General features: G+C 42.8%; 1 protein-coding gene and 1 pseudogene across 2 annotated transcripts in view; one reads left to right on the top strand and one right to left on the bottom strand.

Moving 5' to 3' along the window:
* SMYD3 (SET and MYND domain containing 3) overlaps positions 1-22,042 on the bottom strand; it is a 522,821-nt gene that overhangs the window by 191,654 nt on the left and 309,125 nt on the right. The window lies entirely within an intron of this gene.
* LOC308430908 (large ribosomal subunit protein eL31-like) lies at positions 2,757-3,169 on the top strand (annotated as a pseudogene). The gene has a single exon. The product of its transcript is annotated as a large ribosomal subunit protein eL31-like (transcript).

Below are 22,042 nucleotides of genomic sequence, written 5' to 3'. Positions count from 1 at the left end.
GATCTCTCCTTCCAGCACCTGGGTCCTGGGGACCAAACTCAGGTTTGTCAGGCTTGGCAGCAGCATTTTTACCTCCAGAGCTATTGCACCTGCTTCAGCTGAGATAGTCTTGGACACTCCACCTACCACTATTTCTGAAAAGTCTGAAGATACTTTCTACTGAAGTGATGGTGTGATTTGCCAGCAGACGCCAGCCATGCCGCCGCATGCCCTGCGCAGCACAACCCAGGCCACAAGGGCAGAGGCCCCTCCCACTTCTTCTGAAACGAGATGCTGGAGATACACAGGCTAAAAAGAGAAATGTCTTTAAGGTAATGACAGTCTTCTCTTTAAGTCTGAGGTTGGGTTTTCGAATACTGGCAACACAGCCTTCTGTGATATGTGTGGAGTCAAAAAGTCAAATGAAAAATGCTGCCGCTGCCATGTTCACAATGAAGTCCCGTCTGAGTTCTCAGTCAGGGTGTCCTCTGATCTACCCGTGTTTGTCATGCTGTCAAGTGCTCGGGTCCAGTTGGTCTAGGTACCGGTGGTAAATGCCAGTGACGACGGAAGTCAATGAAGAATTCTGTCCAGTTCTTTTCAAGACCACACCAGATTAAATAAAATGTTAAAATAAGTGTAAGTATACACAAATAAGATGCATATTTTCCGGTAATACAAGGCAACATTGAAAATAAAAGAATTCATGTTGGGAGGTAAGATCTTAGAAATATGGTGAAGCAACGTGAAAAAATTTAACAGGCTGTATCAGATATATTAAAAGAAAGAGGTTTTTTTTTTCTTGACACACAGCGTGTATCTTGGTACTTAGAGGATTGTTATCGGCCTGCCAGACACTTTACCATCATTTTCAAACTACTCAGTTCTTAAAACCAAGGGATTTTCAGATCCCATCTATCTAATCAGAGCTGTATATCTCATGACATATTTGCCCAAGCTCCATCTAAACACAATCCTGCCCTTCTGACAGGTGGGGTGTGTGCTTTGTGGCACAGGCGTGCAGCCCAGTGCAGAACACATGCAGTAAGATAGACCTACGGGCTGAGAGCAAACAGCCACCCCCCGCTTCTGCACAGTGGCTTTCAAAAAGGACCAGAGGCAAAACAGCACCTTTAACTCCTACCGTTTTCAAGGAGAAGCTGGGAAGCTCACTCAGGAGACGGCTGGTGGTCTGTGTCTCCTAATGAGCTGTGGACCCTTCCATAAAGACCTGGAGTCCTCAGGTCCGAAGCTGATGTATTTGGTCCTTTCCACCTCCCTCTCCACAAGCACTAAACCTGGCTTGGTGTTCACAATGTTAAAGCCTCCATTTCAAAGTGTTAGCCTTCTTCCCCACTCATTACAAGAAAGATAAAACGCTAATAATAAATGGAGCCTTAACACAACAGGGGCTAGTCTTTTAAGAGTTATTGAGGGCTTCAGATGTGCCAGATGGCATTTTAAATGCTTTGCATGATAACTCACATGATTCACTGGCAACCTTTGACAAGGAGGCTCTTCTAATTGGCCCCATTTTTATAGACAAGGAAACAAACAGACAATTGCATTGTAAAACCCACAGACCTGATCACTGTCCCATTCCCGTCCTTTAAAGACCACTTATGCTGTGGGTTATGTTTTATGCTTAAAGAACTGTTATTTTTGTTTATTTGGTTTTGCGTGTGTGTGTGTGTGTGTGTGTGTGTGTGTGTGTGTGTGTGTGTGTGTGTTTTAAAAACAGGATCTCATATATCCCAGATTAGCCTTAAACTTGTGATAGCCAAGGCTAGACTGAAATAACTGGCTTCCTAGTTTCTGTTTCCCAGATGATGGGATTCCCCAACGCTGAGATTAGAAACAGACAACCATGCCCAGCTGCTGATTTGGGCTTTCCTTATGCTCTTGGTGGTTTTTTGGTTTTGTTTTTATTCTTGCTTGTTTATTGTGCTGGGTTGAACCCACTCCCTTGCCTCACAGGAAAGTGCTTTGCCACTGAACTGTATCATCAACATTTAAGAACTGCTCCCTTTGATGGGGAGGAAAACAAAAGCTTCCATCAACCTTTCCAAGGCTTGATAGTCTCAGACAGACTCCCACGGCCCCTTTTCACAGAGGCTAAGTACGTGAGCACGTCCCTGACGGCACTTACGGAGCATCCCCAGCGTGGGTCTTCGTAGGTTTATGGAAGCAAATGCCAACTTAACGGCAAAACTAAAAGCTAAAGAGAACACCATTCATATGTGAACATAACATGTGGCAACTCTCGGTGCCAACAGCACAAACATACCCATTAACCTGAGGAAGCTACACCAAACTCATCAACCTCGGCTGGAGGCTCCCGCTACCCTGCCGCCTCCATCTACCTCCATCTACCTCAGGCCAAATTCTGCATCTGCCTACTCAGGAAACAGAGAGGAACGCTGCAACCTGTGTATGGGTACAGAACTCCAGTATGATTCTGCATCTTGGTGCGCGCCGAGACTGACATGTTAAAAAATCCTTAGGCTTGGGAGTACAGGTCATACATGTACTTGGTATGTATGAGGCTCTGGGGTCAAGTTCAAGAAACCACGGTAACTGAGTAAGGATTTATTCGGTCTTCTGTGGTGCAGACGGCACAGTCTGAATCCTGGTCCTCTACTGTCCACAGAGAACATCTCAAGGCGGCATCTGGGTGAGCAATGGAAGACTGAATGGCACCCACGGAAGACTTCATTCAGTTCAGGGGCTTAGATTCCTACATGCAGAAAAACACCGGTCGGTACGGCTTCGCGACCTTCCATCCCACAATCCCTTGCGCCCTTCTTTACCTGTTTGGGCCCAGCAGAATGGCTCCCGCAAAGAAGAAGGGTCGTTCTGCCATCAACGAGGTGGTGACCCGAGAATACACCATCAACATTCACAAGCGCATCCATGGAGTGGCTTCAAGAAGCGTGCTCCTCGGACACTCAAAGAAATTCGGAAATTTGCCATGAAGGAAATGGGGATTCCCGATGTGCTCACTGATACCAGGATCTACAAAGCCGTCTAGGCCAAGGGAATAAGGAATGTTCCATATCGCATCCGAGTACGTTTGTCCAGAAAACGTAATGAGGATGAGGATTCACCAAACAAGCTCTACACATTGGTAACTTAAGTGTCTGTTACCACATTCAAAACTCTACAGACGGTCAATGTGGATGAGAACTAACCTGCTGAATGTCAAATAAAGGTGCAGAATTGCCTCCAGAAAGAAAAAAGGGAGGGAGGAAGGAAGAAAGAAAGAAAGAAAAACACCCGTCAGATCAAACAGCCATCGGCCTAGCACCCAGGCCTGCCATGCAGCTTTGAGGAAAGCACACCTCGAAGTCGGACCTACCAGGAGATGCTTTTGGGGGTGCGTGACATTCATTTACCTGTCGCTAAATTATTGATCCTCATCTACACGGTCCGATGTAGTCATTAATCACTCCACTGATGAAAAGCCACCCTGGTTTGACTATGCTATTGCTTTCTGAGTGATATAGGCAAACATTCCACCGATCAAGTTTTTGTTGGTGTACTTTTGAAATTTATATTTTCGCATATCAAAACCCACTGGAACGGAAAATAGAAAAATGAAATTGTCCCTTCACTGTGACTGAGAATGAAGCATCAACATCCCCTTTGTGGGGGTTTTATTTTGGGGCCACTGTTCTGTGACCTCTTTACAGGCTTGACTCCCCAGAGGTGGCCCACATTATTAAACAACCGAGGACCCTCTTCTTGGTCTTAAAGGTCACTGGGAGTTAAAACTTAGATTCTGGCACCAAGATTCTGTGAACAGAGATTCTGGGTCTCTTAAAAGCAAGTCTGAGTCTAATTACATGACAGGAAACCCAATGGCATTATCAGGACGATAGCTACTGAGTGCTCAGCATCTGCTCCTCCACAGACTGAACCTGACCTCTCTGCACAGGTCAATGTGGGCTGAAAAACATCGGTAAGTCAGACTGCCTTTTCAGTGTTAAAATGCATACATCACAGACAGGCTCCCCTAAGTATCTGTGCCCAGAGGTGCTCGTTCTCAGAATATTTGTTGGTGAGAAATGAGAGGATAATGTCTCTCTGTGGGGAACCAGTTACATGAATCAGTGCATGGTGACAGGGTCAGAATATGGGTTCAGGAGACGCATCTTGGAACAAACATCCCTGATTGTTCCACATACCAATGGTGCTACCCGGCGTAGTGACGTCCTTGAACCTTAGTTCTGTATATAAAGGGTTAATATAAAAAAAATAGTACAATGCCTGACAAATAAGAGCAAATCAGTTATTATTGTCAAAGCGTGACTCCCAGGCCATGTATTAGCATGCAGACATGGCCTTAAAACCTTTTCACATGTCCATGCCCTCTGTTCCTGCCTCCATCTTCTGAGTCCTGGGTCTGTAAGTGTGCACCACCATCCCCAGTTCATACGCTGCTGGGAATCGAACCCAGGGCTACACTAGACCTGAGTTTGACCAACTGAGTCTTGAGTGATTTTGGAGTCAAAAATTTAAGTTGTAAGTAGGTATAAACATTCTCCATGTGTGCATGGAAGGTGGTCATGTCAAATTATGATGGTGGGCCTCCGAAAAGATTGAACCCTTCCATGGCGCCCTCATAATAGCTAACAGTGCACTACCAAGGTCACCCTAAGGATAATGTGAACACACACACACAGACACACACGCACACACACACACCCTACTGCCAGTGCTTAGCATGCATTTAGTACTGATAGCTACTGTTTCAGAGACAAGTCTGCAGACGGCAGATATTGGTCATGCAGTAAAAAGGAAGAACTAATGATGAACTTACTACTCTGACAACACTATCACTATCAGGTGAGAGGGGAAACATGGAAATAAGATTTCAAAATCATGTTAACTATCTTCGCCAGCTGATCTAGGGGATAACTCTAGGCTTCACATATCGTTGTTCTTCAGCCACAGAAGAGTCTGCTTTTTGGCCTGGGACGTGGAAGGCAGAGTAGAGAAATTATTCTAGAGCACTGTCAGTCAGAGTCACACAGCATAACGTAAATGTCACCTCTGTCCAGGAACCAGAAAAATCAGTATGGTCTCAACAGAAAGGAAGGTGTTTGCAGACAACATCTGGAAAGGAACTGGTGACAGATCTCACCCAGGGGACAGCAGAAAAGAAATAGAGTCCCTACAAACATGAACGTGTTTGTCCAAAAGGCTCTGTTCCCTTCCTTTGAAGGTGTGTTGAATATAGAGATATATAATGTCTCTCTGCAAATAGAAATCAGGCACCAGGGACGGCAAGGGCTCTGGTCTCCAAATTAACTAAATCACAGAGAGAATCATGTTAGGTCAAAGAGCCCGTTACCCAGGAGATGCTGGCTGCACGTTCTGAACATCAGTGCCACCACCGAAATCACTTTCAAAGACTCGGGGAATCCTGAGCTTGAAGCCTGTGCCTTAAACTCAGCCCAGCATCATCTCAACAGTGGCAGGGAGCAGAATCTCTCTCTCCCTTGTCATCTGAGTGGATTTATGATTAAACCTGAAAGAGACAAGGTGAAGTTGTTGACAGGAAGCCATGGAATTTGTAATAACTTCAGGAGCTGTTTGCAAATGTCACAGAGCCTCTACAGGGAGCCATCCCTTTAAAAGAATGACTTGTTTTGCCAAAAAAAAAAAAAAAAAAAAAAAAAAGTTCTTTCTCTTGCCCTTCTCTGGTCTCCTCAGAAGAAGCATAAAGAACTCTTGGACTCTGTCACTTAAACCATGTCTCAGAACTATTCACAAGCTCTATGTATAAGAAACACTTTGGCCACAGAGCCCCAAACATACAACTAAAAAGAAATATAGTTTCTCTTCTTTTCTTGGGGAAGTGACAGGCTAGGTTGTGTTTTAGTTTCAAGGTATGTAACATCTAATCCTTCTTGGCATGTGGGCCCCAACAGCTGCTCGGATCCCCACTTTCATATTCTCGGTGGCCAGTTCACTTATTTTTTAAAAAATCTTAAAAGAATCTCACAGAGAAGCTTCTACAAAGCCCCACTGTCACCAAGCCTGTAGCAAGGTTAAAACTTCATACAAATTATCACTTATTTACTATGTAACAATAATGCACACAAATTATCACTTATTTACTATGTAACAATAATGGCCAGGTCTTCTTAAAACCTGTGTTAAGCATCTGGACTATAGCTTTCAATTCTTTTTTTGAGAGTAGAAATGTTTCATTGCATAATGTAACATAAATCTGACAATGTGAAATACCAAGCAGACGTGATACACTGTAGCACAAGTGAGAAGTGTGTAAGTGTGTAAGTGTGTGTGTGTGTGTGTGTGTGTGTGTGTGTGTGTGTAAGTGGTGGTGGCAGAAGCATGGGCTGCATCCTCAGAACAAGACCTGAAAATCACTGGAAAGGGATAGCTTCTTCCTTTCTGAGAGAACTAAATGTGAGCTTGCCTACTGCACAAGGAACTTACTGTTACATAACTAGGGATAGAGACGAGGCTTTCTAATCTATGCCTCTAGCAATATCTGTTAGCTCGGTAATAGCGTCCCCACAGGAAATCACAGAGACATCACCTACATGATCATCCTTGCAACAGAATGTGCTGAACAATTCTTAACAAATTATTATCTATCAACCAAAAGGGAAAGTACAAGCTTAGAATGTGCAACTCCCCGAATCTTTTCATGTTTATTCAACATTGAGATAAGAAATGGAATTAAATATTAATGGGGGAAAACCCATCAACATAATATAAACAACACTGACCTTTGGAAGGGACCATTACTCTAGGTCAGTTAAATGGTAGATGAAGCTGAATTTAAGCCTATGCAGCCTTGAACACAAAATCGGACTGTTTTCATTCTGAGTCTGTAGAGACTAAAATCAATTTTAATTCAGAAGCAATATTTAGGCTGCTGAAAGCAGAGTGGTAGCCACCTACCTGCCTTTGTTTAAAATCTCTAAAACAGAAGGGATATTTCCGGTGGTAGCATAAATTTCATTGCCTCTAACGTGATATTGAATCTTGTCACCATAATGTGAAATTTGTTGGCTGTAATTTTCTCAAACTGCTAAATAAAAGTCTTTTCCTTTTATCTGGGGCGGAAAATGAGAGAAACAAAATACAAAGTCAGTGGTTCCATAGAAATGTCCAGGCCAATTCTACTGATCAGGCATGAAGTATTAATGATTAAATGCCAGTCAGACGGAGAGTGAGCCCTCTTCTCTCACAAGATAGCTTCCTGTCAAGATGTCACCCAGAAGCAGCCCTCAAGATTACAAGCAGAGGCTGCAGTTCCAATCTGACACATCTTACAAACACAAACATCCGCAGCACTAGGGCAACTCCCCAATCAGATCATCCTGGGAACACCTTATGCACTGCACTCCACCACCTCCCCACCTGTCCCCTGCCCCCAACAGTGATTGACAGCATCTGCCTTCCTGAGAGCTGGCAGTCATTAGACTGCCTGCACCAGCCCTAGAGGCTGTCCACGTAGAATGAAGGGCAGCTTGGCATCAAAAAGATGGAGAGCTCAGACCAAGATCCTTGCTTCCTTGAGCAAACAGTTGCTGCCAACCAGCCTCTCGTGGAGAACATAAGACTCCTTTTCCCTTTGCATTAAAAAATGTTAAGAATCTTATGATCATGGAGTCTGGCATCTCCGCACTGGCATTCAACTCTTGAGTAAAAATTCAAAACAAAACTTATATCCACAAATTCACCTCCTCATTTTTAGTGATTTAAGGTCGGGAGAAAACGCTATACAGCACAGTCCTCTAATGGAAAAGGCAGGGTCAGAGGGTCAGACAGATCTGAGATCAAGTCTTAAGTTCTACAGTTTACTACCTAGTTCACCCTTCAACCAGGGGACTACTGTGGGCTTTTGCTTTCTCACTTATAATTCAGAACAATAAAGACAATAAGACATGTTGTGGGGTCAATCCAAGTTGCGTGCTCTCGGTTTGCTTCCGAAATCCCCTTGTAACAAATAGCAAGAAACTTTTCTTCTCTGAAGAGCGTGATGTAACTCACAGCGAGGCAGAGGTTGACATGAAGGAGACCTGGCTGCATCATCATCCCAGGGTGGATAGCAACAGCTTATACCAATAAGGAAGGAGATCATGGGGTATCATAAACGGTCACAGAGGCCAGGATCTTACCATCCCTTTCAATAACTTAGACTAGTGACTCGAGGACACACATCTTAAATGCTGCTCCAACTCCCACACTAGGGACTAAGCTCCCAACACAGAAACAAAGGACAAACCCCAGCACACACTAAATGTATGACTCATGCAGTCCTCAGGAGCACATACCCCAGAAAATGGAAGACTTATGCTCCCACAAAACCTCTTTAAAAGTGTTTAGAAACTTCTGGGAATGAAGGCATGACTGCTTCGAGGTGTGGCAAAGGAGAAGGGTTTTATTGTAGATGGGGGGGGGGGGAGCACAGCCAGAAGCGTCTGGAAGGGTCCTATTTGAACCATGAAAGGAGAGGAGAAGTCAGAAGAGAAGAAAGAGCAAGTAGACAAAGAGGAGCTGAGGACCAGGAGTGAGCAAGGAGAAAATGTGGCCAAAATGGCTGGTTTAGATAGGAATCAGAAGCCCGGGGAAGGGCTGGAGAGAGTTTGGGGCAGGGGGCAGGGTGTGAAGTGCTGGGAGAAGCCACAGGTACTGAGGGAGACTTGTCCCAGGTTTTTCGGAGACCTGACAGAAGCAATCCAGATAAACATCAGTGGAGGAAACTGGAGTCCATCCAAACCATGGACTACTCCTTAGCAACAAACAGAACGGACTGGATCCATGCAAGAGCTGGGGTCAACCTCCACAGAATTTTTGTTAAAGGACAAAGTCCACACTAAACCACTGCATGCTTTGCTTTCTTTCATTTATATAACATTCTTGAAAAGACAAATGTGGGAAAATGAAGCATTTCCCACAGTTTGGAATGGATCTGTAGTTTTCAGAACTAAGGAGAAAGTGGGGTGGTGGGGAAACTGGTCACAGCTGTACAAGAGCCACAGGAGGGACTTCCCTGGGGATGGACATGGTCCATCATGCCAAGGTTCTGACTGTGATGCTGTATCACAGTCTTGCAAAATGTTGCCACTGGGCCTGGAGAGGTAGCCCAGGAGTCAAATGTGTAGGGAGCATGTGTGAGACTCTGCTTAGCATATGTGAAGGCCTGCACTTCATCCCAAGAGTGACACTAAAAAACAAAGACAAAAAGGCGACCTTTTTAGAAAAGTAGATAAAAGACCTAGAGCTCTAGCTCCATTTTATCGTATAATCACATAGGAGTCTGCATGGGCCTCAAAAGAACCATTCTAACTCACGGAAATTAAAAATATCTATTTCGGGGCTGGACAGATGGCTCAGTGGTGAAGAGCACTGACTGCTCTTCCAGAGGTCCTGAGTTCAATTCCCAGCAACCACGTGGTGGCTCACAACCATCTGGAATGAGATCTGATGCCCTCTTCTGGTGTGTCTGAAGATAGCTACAGTATAGTTAGATATAATAAATAAATAAATCTTTAAAAAATATATCTATTTTGGAAGATCGCGGCAGTGACTAAGTGATACATGAAACTGAATGATGCTTAAGCAGGTATTAAATATATGGAGAACTGCATCACACAGTAAGTATGTGGCAGTAACAGTCACAGGCGCTCGTGAAAACCTTCCCTTTAAAAAGTTGTGAAGAGACTGGCTTTGTTCTCATGGTGCTTTACCAGATGAGACTCTAGCTTCACAAGAAGGACCTGATCATGAAACAAGAATTCCTTGATGAATGGGGCTTTTCTGGAAATCTAGACTTCAGAGGAGAATCAAGCCACACCTTCCCATGACAGAGCTGTGTAATTTGGATTCCCCCAATTTTCCTCATCAAATTATGTGCAGGTGGCTGCGGGGATTGCCCAGAAGGCAAGAACACTTGGGCCCAAGCATGAGGATATGAGTTTGGTTTCCTGGCACCTGGGGTGTGGCTGTGGGCATATCTTTAACTCTAGTATTGTTGGGAACAGAGACTGTGGGATTTCTGAAGCTTGCTGACTGCCAGTCTAGCTTCAGGTTCAGTGAGAGACACCATCTCAAAAGAATAAGGCAAGGGAGAGATACAGCAGGACCCTTGACTCCATCCTCTGTACACACAGGGACATGCATACCAGCATATATGCACATCTCTGTCTCCCCCCCCCCCACCATCCTATTTCCTCTAACATATACATACACACAATGAACAATTTAATAGATATCTTCAAGAATAAATCTGAAAGCAACCTCTCTGATTTCCAGGCCACTGCCCAGTATATATAATTTACAGATGATCCTGTTTAAACTCATCAATTCTACATTAGGAGGCAAAGGTCCTCATCCCGATATATTAACACGGTGAATAAATCTTTATTTCAGTGACCCAAAGCTGGCACTACGCCATGTTGATCTCTTCTATAACTTTGCTTTCAGAAGGGCCTCCTCCTTAGAAACCTGAAAGCCACATCTCCCTGTCAGCTGCTACTCCTGACCTGAGGTAAATGGAAAGGAAAGGCTCCTGACTACTCAGCACAGGTCCCAGGTTGTCTCCCCGTGCACTTATCAAATGAGCCTTCTCCCGACTCCTACAGCAGGACAGGCTGTTGCTTCCTGAGGTGAGCTACTGACAGACAGATGTGTCTGAGTCACATTAATTGGAACCTCTTGTCACAGGACAACAGTGTTTCCATTTCTCTGCGGGAGCCTGTTTGCTGCTGTTCATGGGATCTGGCAGGTGTGGGGACCTCGACTCTGGTTGCCTATGTGCCCCATCTAGTTTCCTTGCCTGCTTTCCTACTGCAAGCAATTATAATTGAAAATCACATGCAACATCCATATTCAGTTTCTTTCATTTCTGGCAAGTCTTGCCCAGAAGAGGAAAGAAAGACAGAGGTGACAGATTTGAGAAATATGCGTTTGTCTCTGTACTTTGCTTCTCTGATTGTCCAAATGTTTGCTTGTTGATAATATACAACTTGCTCTATATAAAAATAAATATTCAGGAGACAGCACAAACAGCTAAAGTAAGTGTTCATTGTGACAGAGACAAGTATTCTGATACATCAGGACCCTAGGTACACACAACCGTGTTAGCTGAACCTGAAGTGTCTAAACAATACCCAGCTGGTTTCCAGAAGGCTGGGGAACACAGAGATTCAAGAGGCAGGACCGAGATGAACATGGATGGGACAAGGCTGGGGCGTGGGCACATGGGTCACAGCTTGTACACTGAAGCCACCAGAGCAAACAGCCTTGCAGACCTCATCCGAGAAAACATTATCAGAAGCATCTCAGTCAGAGGTTTTAGTGCACATCTATGTAAGGGGGGGGGGTAGCAAATGGTGGTCGGGCTTCCCTTCCTTTCCCTGTAAGAATGAAATGGATGACCAGGCACACTTCTGATTCCAGCACTTGAGAGGTAGAGGCAGGCAGATCTCTGAGCTCCAGGCCAACTTGGTCTACAGAGCGAGTTCCAGGAGAGATGGGGCCACACTGAGACACCCTGTCATAAGAAAGAAAGAAAGAAAGAAAGAAAGAAAGAAAGAAGGAAGGAAGGAAGGAAGGAAGGAAGGAAGGAAGGAAGGAAGAAAGAAAGAAAGAAAGAAAAGAAAAGAAAAGAAAAAAAGAATGGAAGAGGATCATTTATGTGGTTTCTATATCTAGAGAAAATTTACTGTTCTTGGGGTTTTTACGTCCTGCATCTACAAGAAAACACACTCAGGTATTCTTCCCTTTCCTTTTTACACAAGTAACCACGTGCCGTGTGGCACACGTGAACGTCTGTCCTCTTATCAAAACAGCTTAGTGTCAGCCTTGCACAGTTTCACACAGTTCCTAGGAGTGGCTAGGACGGCTTAAGTACGGATGGACATTCAGACTTTATCTCAGCTCTTTTCCTATTGTAAGTTAAGGTGTGGTTGATAAATGACTGCAGGACAAATTCCTCTATGTGTAACTGCTGAGTCAAAGAACTAGAGAAATTCTGTTTCTCTCCCCCACCCCCACCCTTTCCACCTCCTTCTCTCGTCCTCCCCCCACTCCTTCTCTCCCCCCCAACTCCTCTTCTCCTCCTTCCCCCTCCTCACTCTTCCTCTCCTCCTTCCCCTCCCCCTCTCAATTTGCCTTCTCTGAATAATACTCCTTTCTCTGTGTCCTTGCTGGCACAATTTGTTAGCAAGCCTTTTGTCTTTTACCAAGCCCACCTGTAAAACTTAAGATTTCAGTAGAACTTTGTTCATCTGTACATTTGTTATAAATGGACTTTTCAGATCTTTTCTGTCTGTCTGGGTCCTCAGGACAGCACAACCATGGCTTCCGAGTCTGGGAGCTCCTGAGAAACACCAGTAAGGGACTGGTCCATGGGAGGCTCTGAGGTCACATCTTCTATGCCACCTCCACCCCCCAACCCCCAAGTTCCCCACCCCATCCCAGTTCCCACTAGTCCATCACTTGTGCCTCTACTTGGGTTTCAGGCCCCGAGGCTATAGTGGGCTCCCGCTCTGTTGGTTTCTGATTATCACATTATTCCTAGTCTGTCCTCACCCTTCCTTTACAGTTCTAAATCTGAATTATTTGGGGAAATGTGTACTGTGTTTTTGTCTCTCAGAGACAGCATAACCGCCTCCTGTCTACTTTTCTACTGGGCTACTGACTTCCATTTTCAGCTCACAGAGGGAAAACTCCAGTACTCATTGGCTCGAAGGCTGTGACATCACACTGGGCTTATTATGCAATATTTTTTACAATTATTATTTTAATATAGTGAAATTTGTCAGCTATTTGTGACTTTTGGTTTTATATCACGTTTAGAAAGAAAACGAGGTTTTCAAACGCACACTAAAGTCAAGGGAGAAAAAAATAGTCCTGGAACTGAATCCACTAGCCCAAAATTCTCACCGGGACACTGCCCAGTCTTCTAGGACTTTATGTAAGTGGAACTTTCTTCTCAGATGAACTCTTCCATGGAAAGAGGACAATGAAGAAAATAGAGCAAGTGCCTGGCTCAAGCAAATGTTCCTGTCTCTAAGAACCCAAGGATCCCCTACACCACAAAAGACAACTCCCTACATGAATACAAGGAATCTTAGAAGTTAAGAAAACATTTTTGAAATCATATCCAGGTCAAAACTCCTAGAATGTTCAATAATTCTATCATCCCTTTCCCAGAGGTTTTACACTATCAGGAACTATGGCAGGACTCCTGAAGTTCTTATAAAGGGATGCTCCATTCCAAACCCAAATATGACAGTTCAGGGTTTCCATTCCAGACACAAATATGGCTGTTCAGGGTTTCATTCCAGACACAAGTATGGTTCTTGCAAGATTTTTGCTCCAGAGCCTAAATAAAGGCTCTTAGCTTAAGTTCGTGGTTGTCTTCTATAAGTTAAAAACAAATACCTCTGTGAATATTGTGCTAGGTGCAAATAGATGAAAAGGAAAATAGTAGCAATATCTACTATTTAGAGAGACAAAGTCAAGACTGTCTTTAAAAAGGGGCGAGGGAGTTGATATGAAAGTCTCCCTCTGAGGTTAGGTATTTGACAACAGAGGAGAGGCAGGCACAAGTAAATGACAAATTACAGATGGGAAATCTGGAGGCTCTAGCCTGGCTGTGCCGTCTGAAATATACAAATAGAAAAAGGTAATAGCAATCCCAGGTCTCTTGCTTGAGTTATTTGTTGGCTGCTGTGCTTTGCTCTCATAGATACGCCCATGTAGATGAGTATTTATTTATCTCCTCGTTCAGATGTAGATGTGTGTATTCAGATATAAACCCACCAAGTCCTTTAAACTCTCTACAAAATTCAGAATAGAAAACACGTATTTACCAAAGCCAATACACAAAGTCAAAGTAGCCTTGTTCTCTATTTTTCCATCACTGTGATCACAACACTCAACGGGAGCAATGTAAGGGACAGAAGTTTAATTCTGGCTCACAGCTTCAGAGCCTGTCCTAGAGGGGAAGGAAGGAGAGATCGCTTAGTCCATGGCAATGGGAGTGTATGGCAGAGGCCGTTTGCATCACAGCCGAACAGGATGCACAGAAGGCCAGAACCAGTGAGCAAGCTATGCCCACCACAGTCCTGTGCCTAGTGACCCATTAGCTAGGTCCCTCAAAATAGCACCAGCGAGGGAACCAGCATTCAAAACATGACCTGTGGGAGATGCTTCAGGTTCAAGTTTAACAGCAATAAAAGTAAACACAGGCTTTGAGGAAAAAGAAAGACAATGCTTAATGGTTGGTAAGTACTGTATCCCGGATGAGCTGAGACAGCCTCTGGGTTGGACCATTCTATTACTGCCATGTCTGTACCCCTCACACTGGTGCTGACAGGAAGTCAGAGACCTGGGGTATCCACTAAGTCATTGCTTCCCTTAATCCTACCAAGCAGCTAATTTACCAAGAATCCCCTGTGCGATTAAAAGAGTTGAAGTGAACTGTGACAGCTCAGTGTGGGGCACAAACTGACAAGTGTCAGAGACACCGCCATTGGTAAAGAGAGAATCTCCTAAGGCAGGGGTAATCTTCCCAACTGACTGGGCCATGTATGAAGAGAGGCAAGCCTACTCTTTCTGTCAGCTACTTGATTATACTTTGATTATATTTCAGATGCCTACACCAGTCCTGGGAGTTCTTGATGTCTTATGACCACATCAGAAGAGATACAGGAAGAAAAGAGTAGTTGAATCCAAATTTGGTGAAATGACATAAACCAGGTACCACTGTCCAAGTTATGGCAAAGGTCTTACATGATCTGTGACAATGGAATGTCACCTGGTGCTGTGAAGCTGAAATTTACTTCACCTTAGAAGATCCTTCAAGGAAACCGGAAGACTGTTCACAGTTTAAAGAGATGTGTTCTAGGATCCTACAACCCACTGTCAAACATGTCACCCATCATCTACAAAGAGATGCTTTCTGACAATTTAGGGGCTCTTTGGGATGTTTGCTGCATGACACTCATGACTAGACTATTATCAACATGTAAATATTAAGATACATTTAGTGAATTAGCAGATTTAATTTTCTCCAAGCAAACGAGTTAAAGACAGAAGGAGGTATAGGGACTATAGCTTCTTGGCATCAACACCCCAGCATCAGTCACTTCCTTCATCCCATGACTACAGACACAAGGGTTAAGGCTGTTCATCATTTCTTTACTCATCCACTGGAGATTGAAATGGGGCTAACCATTTATTTCACTTCTCTTGGATAAAACACCCCAACATTCTGTCCCCCATACTATTGTTTATCTGGCAGGAATTGACAAGGTTAATCCAGAACTCTAGAACTTAAAGAGAACAGTAACCTATGTTTAGTCACATTGGGTCCAATGTTTAGGGATGTAACAATCCGTTCCCTGACTGAATTAGAGCAGTAGTTTCAAAGTACATTCCTCAGAACCACCCCAGGAGACAATAGGAAGCTGAGGCTGTGGGGGTTGGGAGGTGAGGAAGTACTGCCAGGCCCCTGGGGCCCCTCTCCTTTCAGACTATCAATGGGTATCTATATACTCCTTCCAGTAATAGAATGAGCTCCTGTATCTTCATTTTTTAAAAAAGACATATTTAAAAGAGGAGGGATGTCCGCTGAAATATTTTGAAAGCACACCTTCGTGGGTGTCTCACTTTATAGATCTGGAAAGTGTTGTGGTCTACTGGGCATTGCTTCCATTGTATCTTAATATTTGCTGCTTAGGATTTTGTTTGAAAAAAAGTCACATAAAATATGGCATGAATGGCAAGTAGGTTCAAGACAGATGGCTAGGTTTTTTCTACCTTTGATGTCCAGGTGTTGAAGAATGCGTGGTAGACAAACAGAAGCCTGGGTGGGAACAAACAACTCAAATCCCCACAAAGTGAGAAGCTCAGATGTTTCCCTCTCTTCCCTCAGTGTGGTTTTGGAGAAAAAAAAAAATAAGATCAGAAGACAAAATTTCATGGATGTTGAAATGCACACAACATCTTTCTAATCTCACACAGCAAACTGCTGGTTATCTTCTTTGTTCAGAGTTGAATTTTTATGCGAAAAAGAGTGCATAAGGGTGTGGGTGAATGTGTGCTTTATGCAGGCATGTCCCGCATTGGTGGTGCTTAAGCATCCATAAAATAAACCAGCAATGGCTGTACTCTCTAAGCAAGGAGTCCTAAAGGGGGTGGGGGAGGGATGAACTGTTCAGACAGAGATGCTGGGTACATCACAAAAGCCACGATTTCTGATTCTGGGAGAGAACCAAAAGTTACAGCCTCTGTCGGGGTGAATTCTGATGGAGTCAGAGCTCACTCCAGCTAGATGATAAGGATTTTTTTTTTATCAGAAACAAAAAGGTCTGAGCAATTTAGATAGGCTGTTATCATCAGTTAGAAGCCTAGATGAAACGAGTCCTATGAACAGCTACTGAGCCTCGTGCAGCACTTGAGTGTGACGATGTCTCTAGCATTCTCCGAGAGCTGAAATTCCTTTGTTTTACAGTGGAGGAAAAGGAAGTCTACAGAGTCCGTTGTGAGTCTGTGACTGAGAGCCAGCATATTAAGGATGTGCTTCTGAGTCCTCCTGACTCTGATGTGTGTGCTCTTCTAGGAAAGCCACAGCAATGTGCCTGTGTGGTAGAGCTCACAGGGGAGAGAATGGGTACCCACCATGACTATACACTGAGCCCTGTGTAAATCACTTCTCACCTTCTCCAGCATGGCTGAGCAACTGTAAGAGGCTCCTCTTAGTAAATATGGCTCAAGATGGGGGAAAAGTAATGACTGCAGACGAAACAAAAGCCAAGGTGGAGGAAACCCATAGGTTTCGAAATAAAGCCACATGTTAGTAACCACACGCCACACACTCCAGCAGCACAAATACTAAGGCTGGAAACATACTGAGATTAACGCCATCCTTAACCAAGAGTGACACGAGAATTCATGAACTTTCTATAGTTATGATGAAGAAGAAGACAGAAGCCCTGATGTGCTAATACAGGAGTGTGACCAAAGAAAACAATGTGCTAGAAAAAAGCAAGATAGTTTTAGCCATGGGCTGGAGAGATGGCTCTGACTGCTCTTCAGCACACTCATATACATAAAAAAAAAAAAAACCTTAAAAAATGTATTTGTCATAAAGACATGTTAAACACTTGCCAGGTGTGGTTAGTGTACACCTTTGATCCTATCACTGTGGAGGCAGAGGCAAGTGGATCTCTGTGAGTTCAAGGCTCATCTGGTCTACATAGGGAATATATGTATGTGTATATGTATATGTATGTATATATGTATGTTTATATGTATATGATGCATATGTGTATATGTCTGAGGAAATAGATATGACTAACCAGATTGAAAAAATTACAGAACGAATATATAAACACATGTTAGTTCTAAGTGTTTCTATATCAGTTAAACTAAATTTAATAAAAAGAGGGAACCTCATATACTCAGTCTATAAATTCCTAACTTCAGATGTAGCAACGCAGGCATGGCTTCAATTGATAAACACCTCAAATAAAAAACCAATTCAACAGTAATCGAGTCTTTGCTCCTGTGGACAGTGTTTAATTATCTACCCATAAGTAAGGACTGAACTCTACTAACTAACTCCAGATATTATCTAGGATAATATCTTAAGTTAAAAATATCTCCTCCTTATCCTGCAAGAAGAGAATGGAGCTGTGTGTATGCATCATTCACAGATGCTGTTAGCTGTTCCCAGAGCGCCTTTCCTGCCTCTTTTGCCAAATGATTTCCTTTGTATCTCCAAGACTAAGCCAGTATTTAAAAGCCTTCCTTTACTAACTCCATGCTTGCCTCTCCCACCCTCACCCACTGCCACCTCCAAGAACTTTACATTTGCCCTCTCAAGCTCTTGACCACATATTCTCCCTGGAATTTTGTCTACTGAACCCAGGGTGTTGTTTGGTTTTTGTGGATGCTATTTCCAGTTCTTTGAACAGAGACTATTTTATTCTCTTGACACTTAATATAGTTGATGGAATAAAAGAAAAGCCCTAATGGCCTGAATGTCTGAACATGATTCCAAAGCATGCTGGGAACTTTCTCTCTTTTTCACACTTTTTTTGTTTTGCTTTTTTGAGATAAGGTCTCACTGTGTAGCCCTGGCTGGCTAGGAACTATCCACTCAGCTTTGCCTTAGGAGCCCTGAGATTAAAGGAATGTACCACAGGGCATCATCTCTCTGCTTGATTCTTCACACCCTTAAGTATATACAAATAATTACATGCCAACATACCCATGAAGTCACATGTTTAAGTTATTTAATCTGTGGATTACTTGGCTCTATCCACTATCCTCAATGCTAAACATGGGCTATAGGTATAAAAATGTTTAACAATTTTTGATATTCTTCACAAAATACCATCACTTAACAAGATCCCACCGAACACTGTTATCATTCAATTAAATAAACATTACCAGCATTCACAAAGTGAATTAAGGTACTTAAACATTCTAAACAACAACAACAAATGTTAAAATCCCCGATAGATGAGGTTCAGAACGAAAACTGAAGTGATGCACATGTTTGTCTTGATACAGAACCAACACTAGCAAAGCAATATGGCTACTTTAACATCGGGGTGGGGGTGGGCTGAAACATGGGGAATAACTCAACGGGACATGCATGCAGCTCTCAACCTTTGGACAGACCATGGAACGAAAAAAATAAACGCACATGTTCTCCCTCAGGGCACAGACTTGTGGTGAAGAACAGGGCTGACTTGGAGCAAGATGCTGGATGATAATTTGATAAATGCTGTTTACCTTTAAAATGTGATTAAACAGCATTTATAATGAACATGCTTGGGAATGATGAATAATGTACCATATGAGCAGTAAAGGAGAATAGAAAGCAACTGTTGGAGGGAACCAGTGTTTCCCTGGCAGCTGCCCAAAGCCATTACAGTAAGTATTTTCCTTTCTCATGCACGCTGAAGTTAGAACTCTGCCAGAGGCAAAATCCTGCATGTAGAGGGTGGAGGGCAGAATGGTTCTCACAAAGAATCTCTAGGACCTTCAGGTGAAAGCAAACCTGACCTCACCCTCCATTAGGCACGGTCAGGATTACCCATAACACTGCGGGCTCCTTGTAGGTCAGGAGACAAGGGTGGACCTTAGCCTTGAGCTCTGCTATCTTGGAGAACTCAGAAAGGTTCTCTTGAAACTTGTTTAGTCCAGAGTTTCTATTTTTTAAAGACGGAAGACCATTCTCCAAAATAATATCCCATTTTTTCCGCTAACTTGAAACTTGCATACATAATTAGACACAGACTTAATTTGAATTGATTCACTGTGTGTTTTTCCAAAGTAAAGGAAGTTCTTTTTGATTTAAAAAAAAGAAAAGAAAAAAGAGTTGTTACTTGGATTACTTTGTAGAGAAAGTTGAAATGACTTTTAGACCAACTAACAGGAAATAACTTAAGTCTATATCATTATACACCAAGCAGACATTGTAGGAATTGAAGAACTAATGAGTTGGGCTCTGTCTCACGCTCTGTACAGTCTAGAGGTCCTGGGTCACTGAGAAAAAAAAAATGCATGCAAACTAATTTCCAGCCTTCCTTCACCAGTACCAGTTCGATGAAGAGCTCAGTATTCTGGATAAAGCTGCAAAGGAGAGTTAATGAGGTCCCAGAAGTACACAAACACAACAAATTAGGCCAATAAATCAACCAGGTAAAAACATGTAAACAGGGAGAGTAGCCTGAGTGTGATGAAGACCATTTAGTAGAATTCAACAGCAAGCATCATAGTAAGAGTAAAATGTTACAGTCATTTAATTAAAAGAACAAATTTGACTGATGACTGTCAAAATATTGTTTTGAAGGGTCTGCCTGATGTGAGAAGTTATTTAAAAATAATATAAATATGTAGGTGGTATCTTTACCAAATAATCATATAATTTGCAAATGAAATTTTTATTAAAAAATACTAAACTAATGAAAATTTAGTTAGCACACAGGTTTAAGATAACTATACAAAAACTTAACTTTTTTGAATATAAGGAAAAAAATGAAAGGATCAAATGAAAATACTTTTTAAAAACTAACCTATATCATAAAACATAAAAATGAATCTGAAATAATCTATATATCAATGATATAAAAAATAGAAAATGCCAATGAAGAATATGAAAAATCATATGAACAAATAAACAAACATTTTCCCAAAGAATTAATCCCCTAAAACACCAAACTTTCTAAAGTTAATAGATAAGTTCATGCCATGTGACCTGGTAAGAATCTTACATAATCCGTCGAAGTAATTTCAAAGTTCGTTTGCAGCAATAGCCATTCCAATGAGCATGAGCGGGGGTGTTTTACGAGATACTAAACTGTCTGTCTGCCGGTACAAGAAATAAAAGAGAAATGACAGCCCCAGCCTCCTGCTTCCTCCAGCTACACCCTCCTCTAAAATATTTCCACCCTTCCCAACACTGCAGTCAGCTGGGCAGCAAGGCTCCTTTTGACACCTTATATACTGGAACTACAGCATCTTCCACAATAGGAAATTCACAGCTGGGTGGTGCATGCCTGTAATCCAAGCACACAGGAGGCTAACCCTAACCCTAGCAGAAGAAAACTGTATCTTGAAGGGTCTTTTCACTCAAAATAAAGGTGGCAGGGCGCAAAGCTCCGAGCGTCAGAATGTCTGATACAGCCGTATTTTGGATGACAAAGTGAAAACATTGAGAATGTTTATTAATGAGATTATGACAGGGTGCTCCAGGTACCAGGATTATACACATAATACATATTTTCCAGAAAGTATTTTGTTCCGCTGGGATATGTAAATCTAGAGTCCAGGATGCAGGCAGTACCTTCTAAATCCCAGCTTTCCTTGTGTTGGCGGCTTGTTTGAACTCTTGTTCATCATTTTCTTCTCAGCAAAATCAGGACAAGATGGACATCACAAGGTTACTACTCTATTTGAGTCAAATTCTGCATCCAACTAAAAATGTATATTCCTGGGTCAAGTTTCAGAAAACTCCAGAGGAACTCTGATTTCAAGACAGTACAGACCTTACACTGGGCACTCTTACTCCAACACACCTCAATGAACACAACATTTTTGATGGCATGTGCCCAAACAGGAGGTGACAGTAATGACTTAGTGAAGCAGACTTGGTTGGCATTGTAGGGAAATGTGAAGGGATCACAGCAGACATAAGGCATGGCGCAGAAATCCTGGGAGACTGAGACAAAGACAGAGGGTCGAGGGAGTTCTACTGGGAAGCCTATAAGGTCACACTCGGAGCAGGAAGAGAACTGGAGGCCATCCAGGGACCATGGGTAGTCTCACCACAGTTACCCAATTTCTATCAGGGGCGACTTCGGAGCTTCCTTCATGGAAGTAGCTAAGGAAGCACAAGTAATACTTAATAGAATTCAATGGGACTGGGCTGGATCCTGCTCTGAGCAGGTTTAACTGACAAGCAAATGGATATGAAGGGAAATGGGCAGAATAGGAGAAATCACTCAGTGACTTTTCTATGCTTTCCCTTCCTTCCTTCCTCCCTCCCTTCCTTTTCTCTTTCCTATTTTTTATCTTCTTCCTCCTCCTCCTTTTGAGAGGGAGAAGTGCTAAGTCAGCATCTTATGTAGCCCAGCATGGTTTCACATTCACCTTGTTGCCCAATTAGCTTTGAACTTTCTTCAATTCTTCTGCCCCAGCCTCCCAAATCTTAGGATTATAGGCATGCTTCACCACCCCCTGCTCAAATGAGCATTTCCTGACGTGTGAGTTAAGTCTAGGAAACTGTTTTCACACATATGCAATGATTCATAAAATCTTGGCAGGAGTTAGACACTGTATAATCCATGTAAAAATTCCAATAATTAATTACCACTTATATATCTCACTAGTGAATATTGGCCTCGACCAGAACAAAATATGTACTTTTTTAGATAAAAGCAATAAATACTGAATAAAACCAAATATAAGCTGACATTACTACCAAAAATAACAATAAGCTTTATATTACAGAAACACATATATTCATGCAACTAACACTCAGCCTTTTACA

The sequence above is a fragment of the Micromys minutus genome (genome assembly GCF_963924665.1).
Source record: "Micromys minutus genome assembly, chromosome: 1".
In the NCBI taxonomy this organism is placed as follows: Eukaryota; Metazoa; Chordata; class Mammalia; order Rodentia; family Muridae; genus Micromys; species Micromys minutus.
This window is presented reverse-complemented; position numbering and strand designations above follow the sequence as displayed.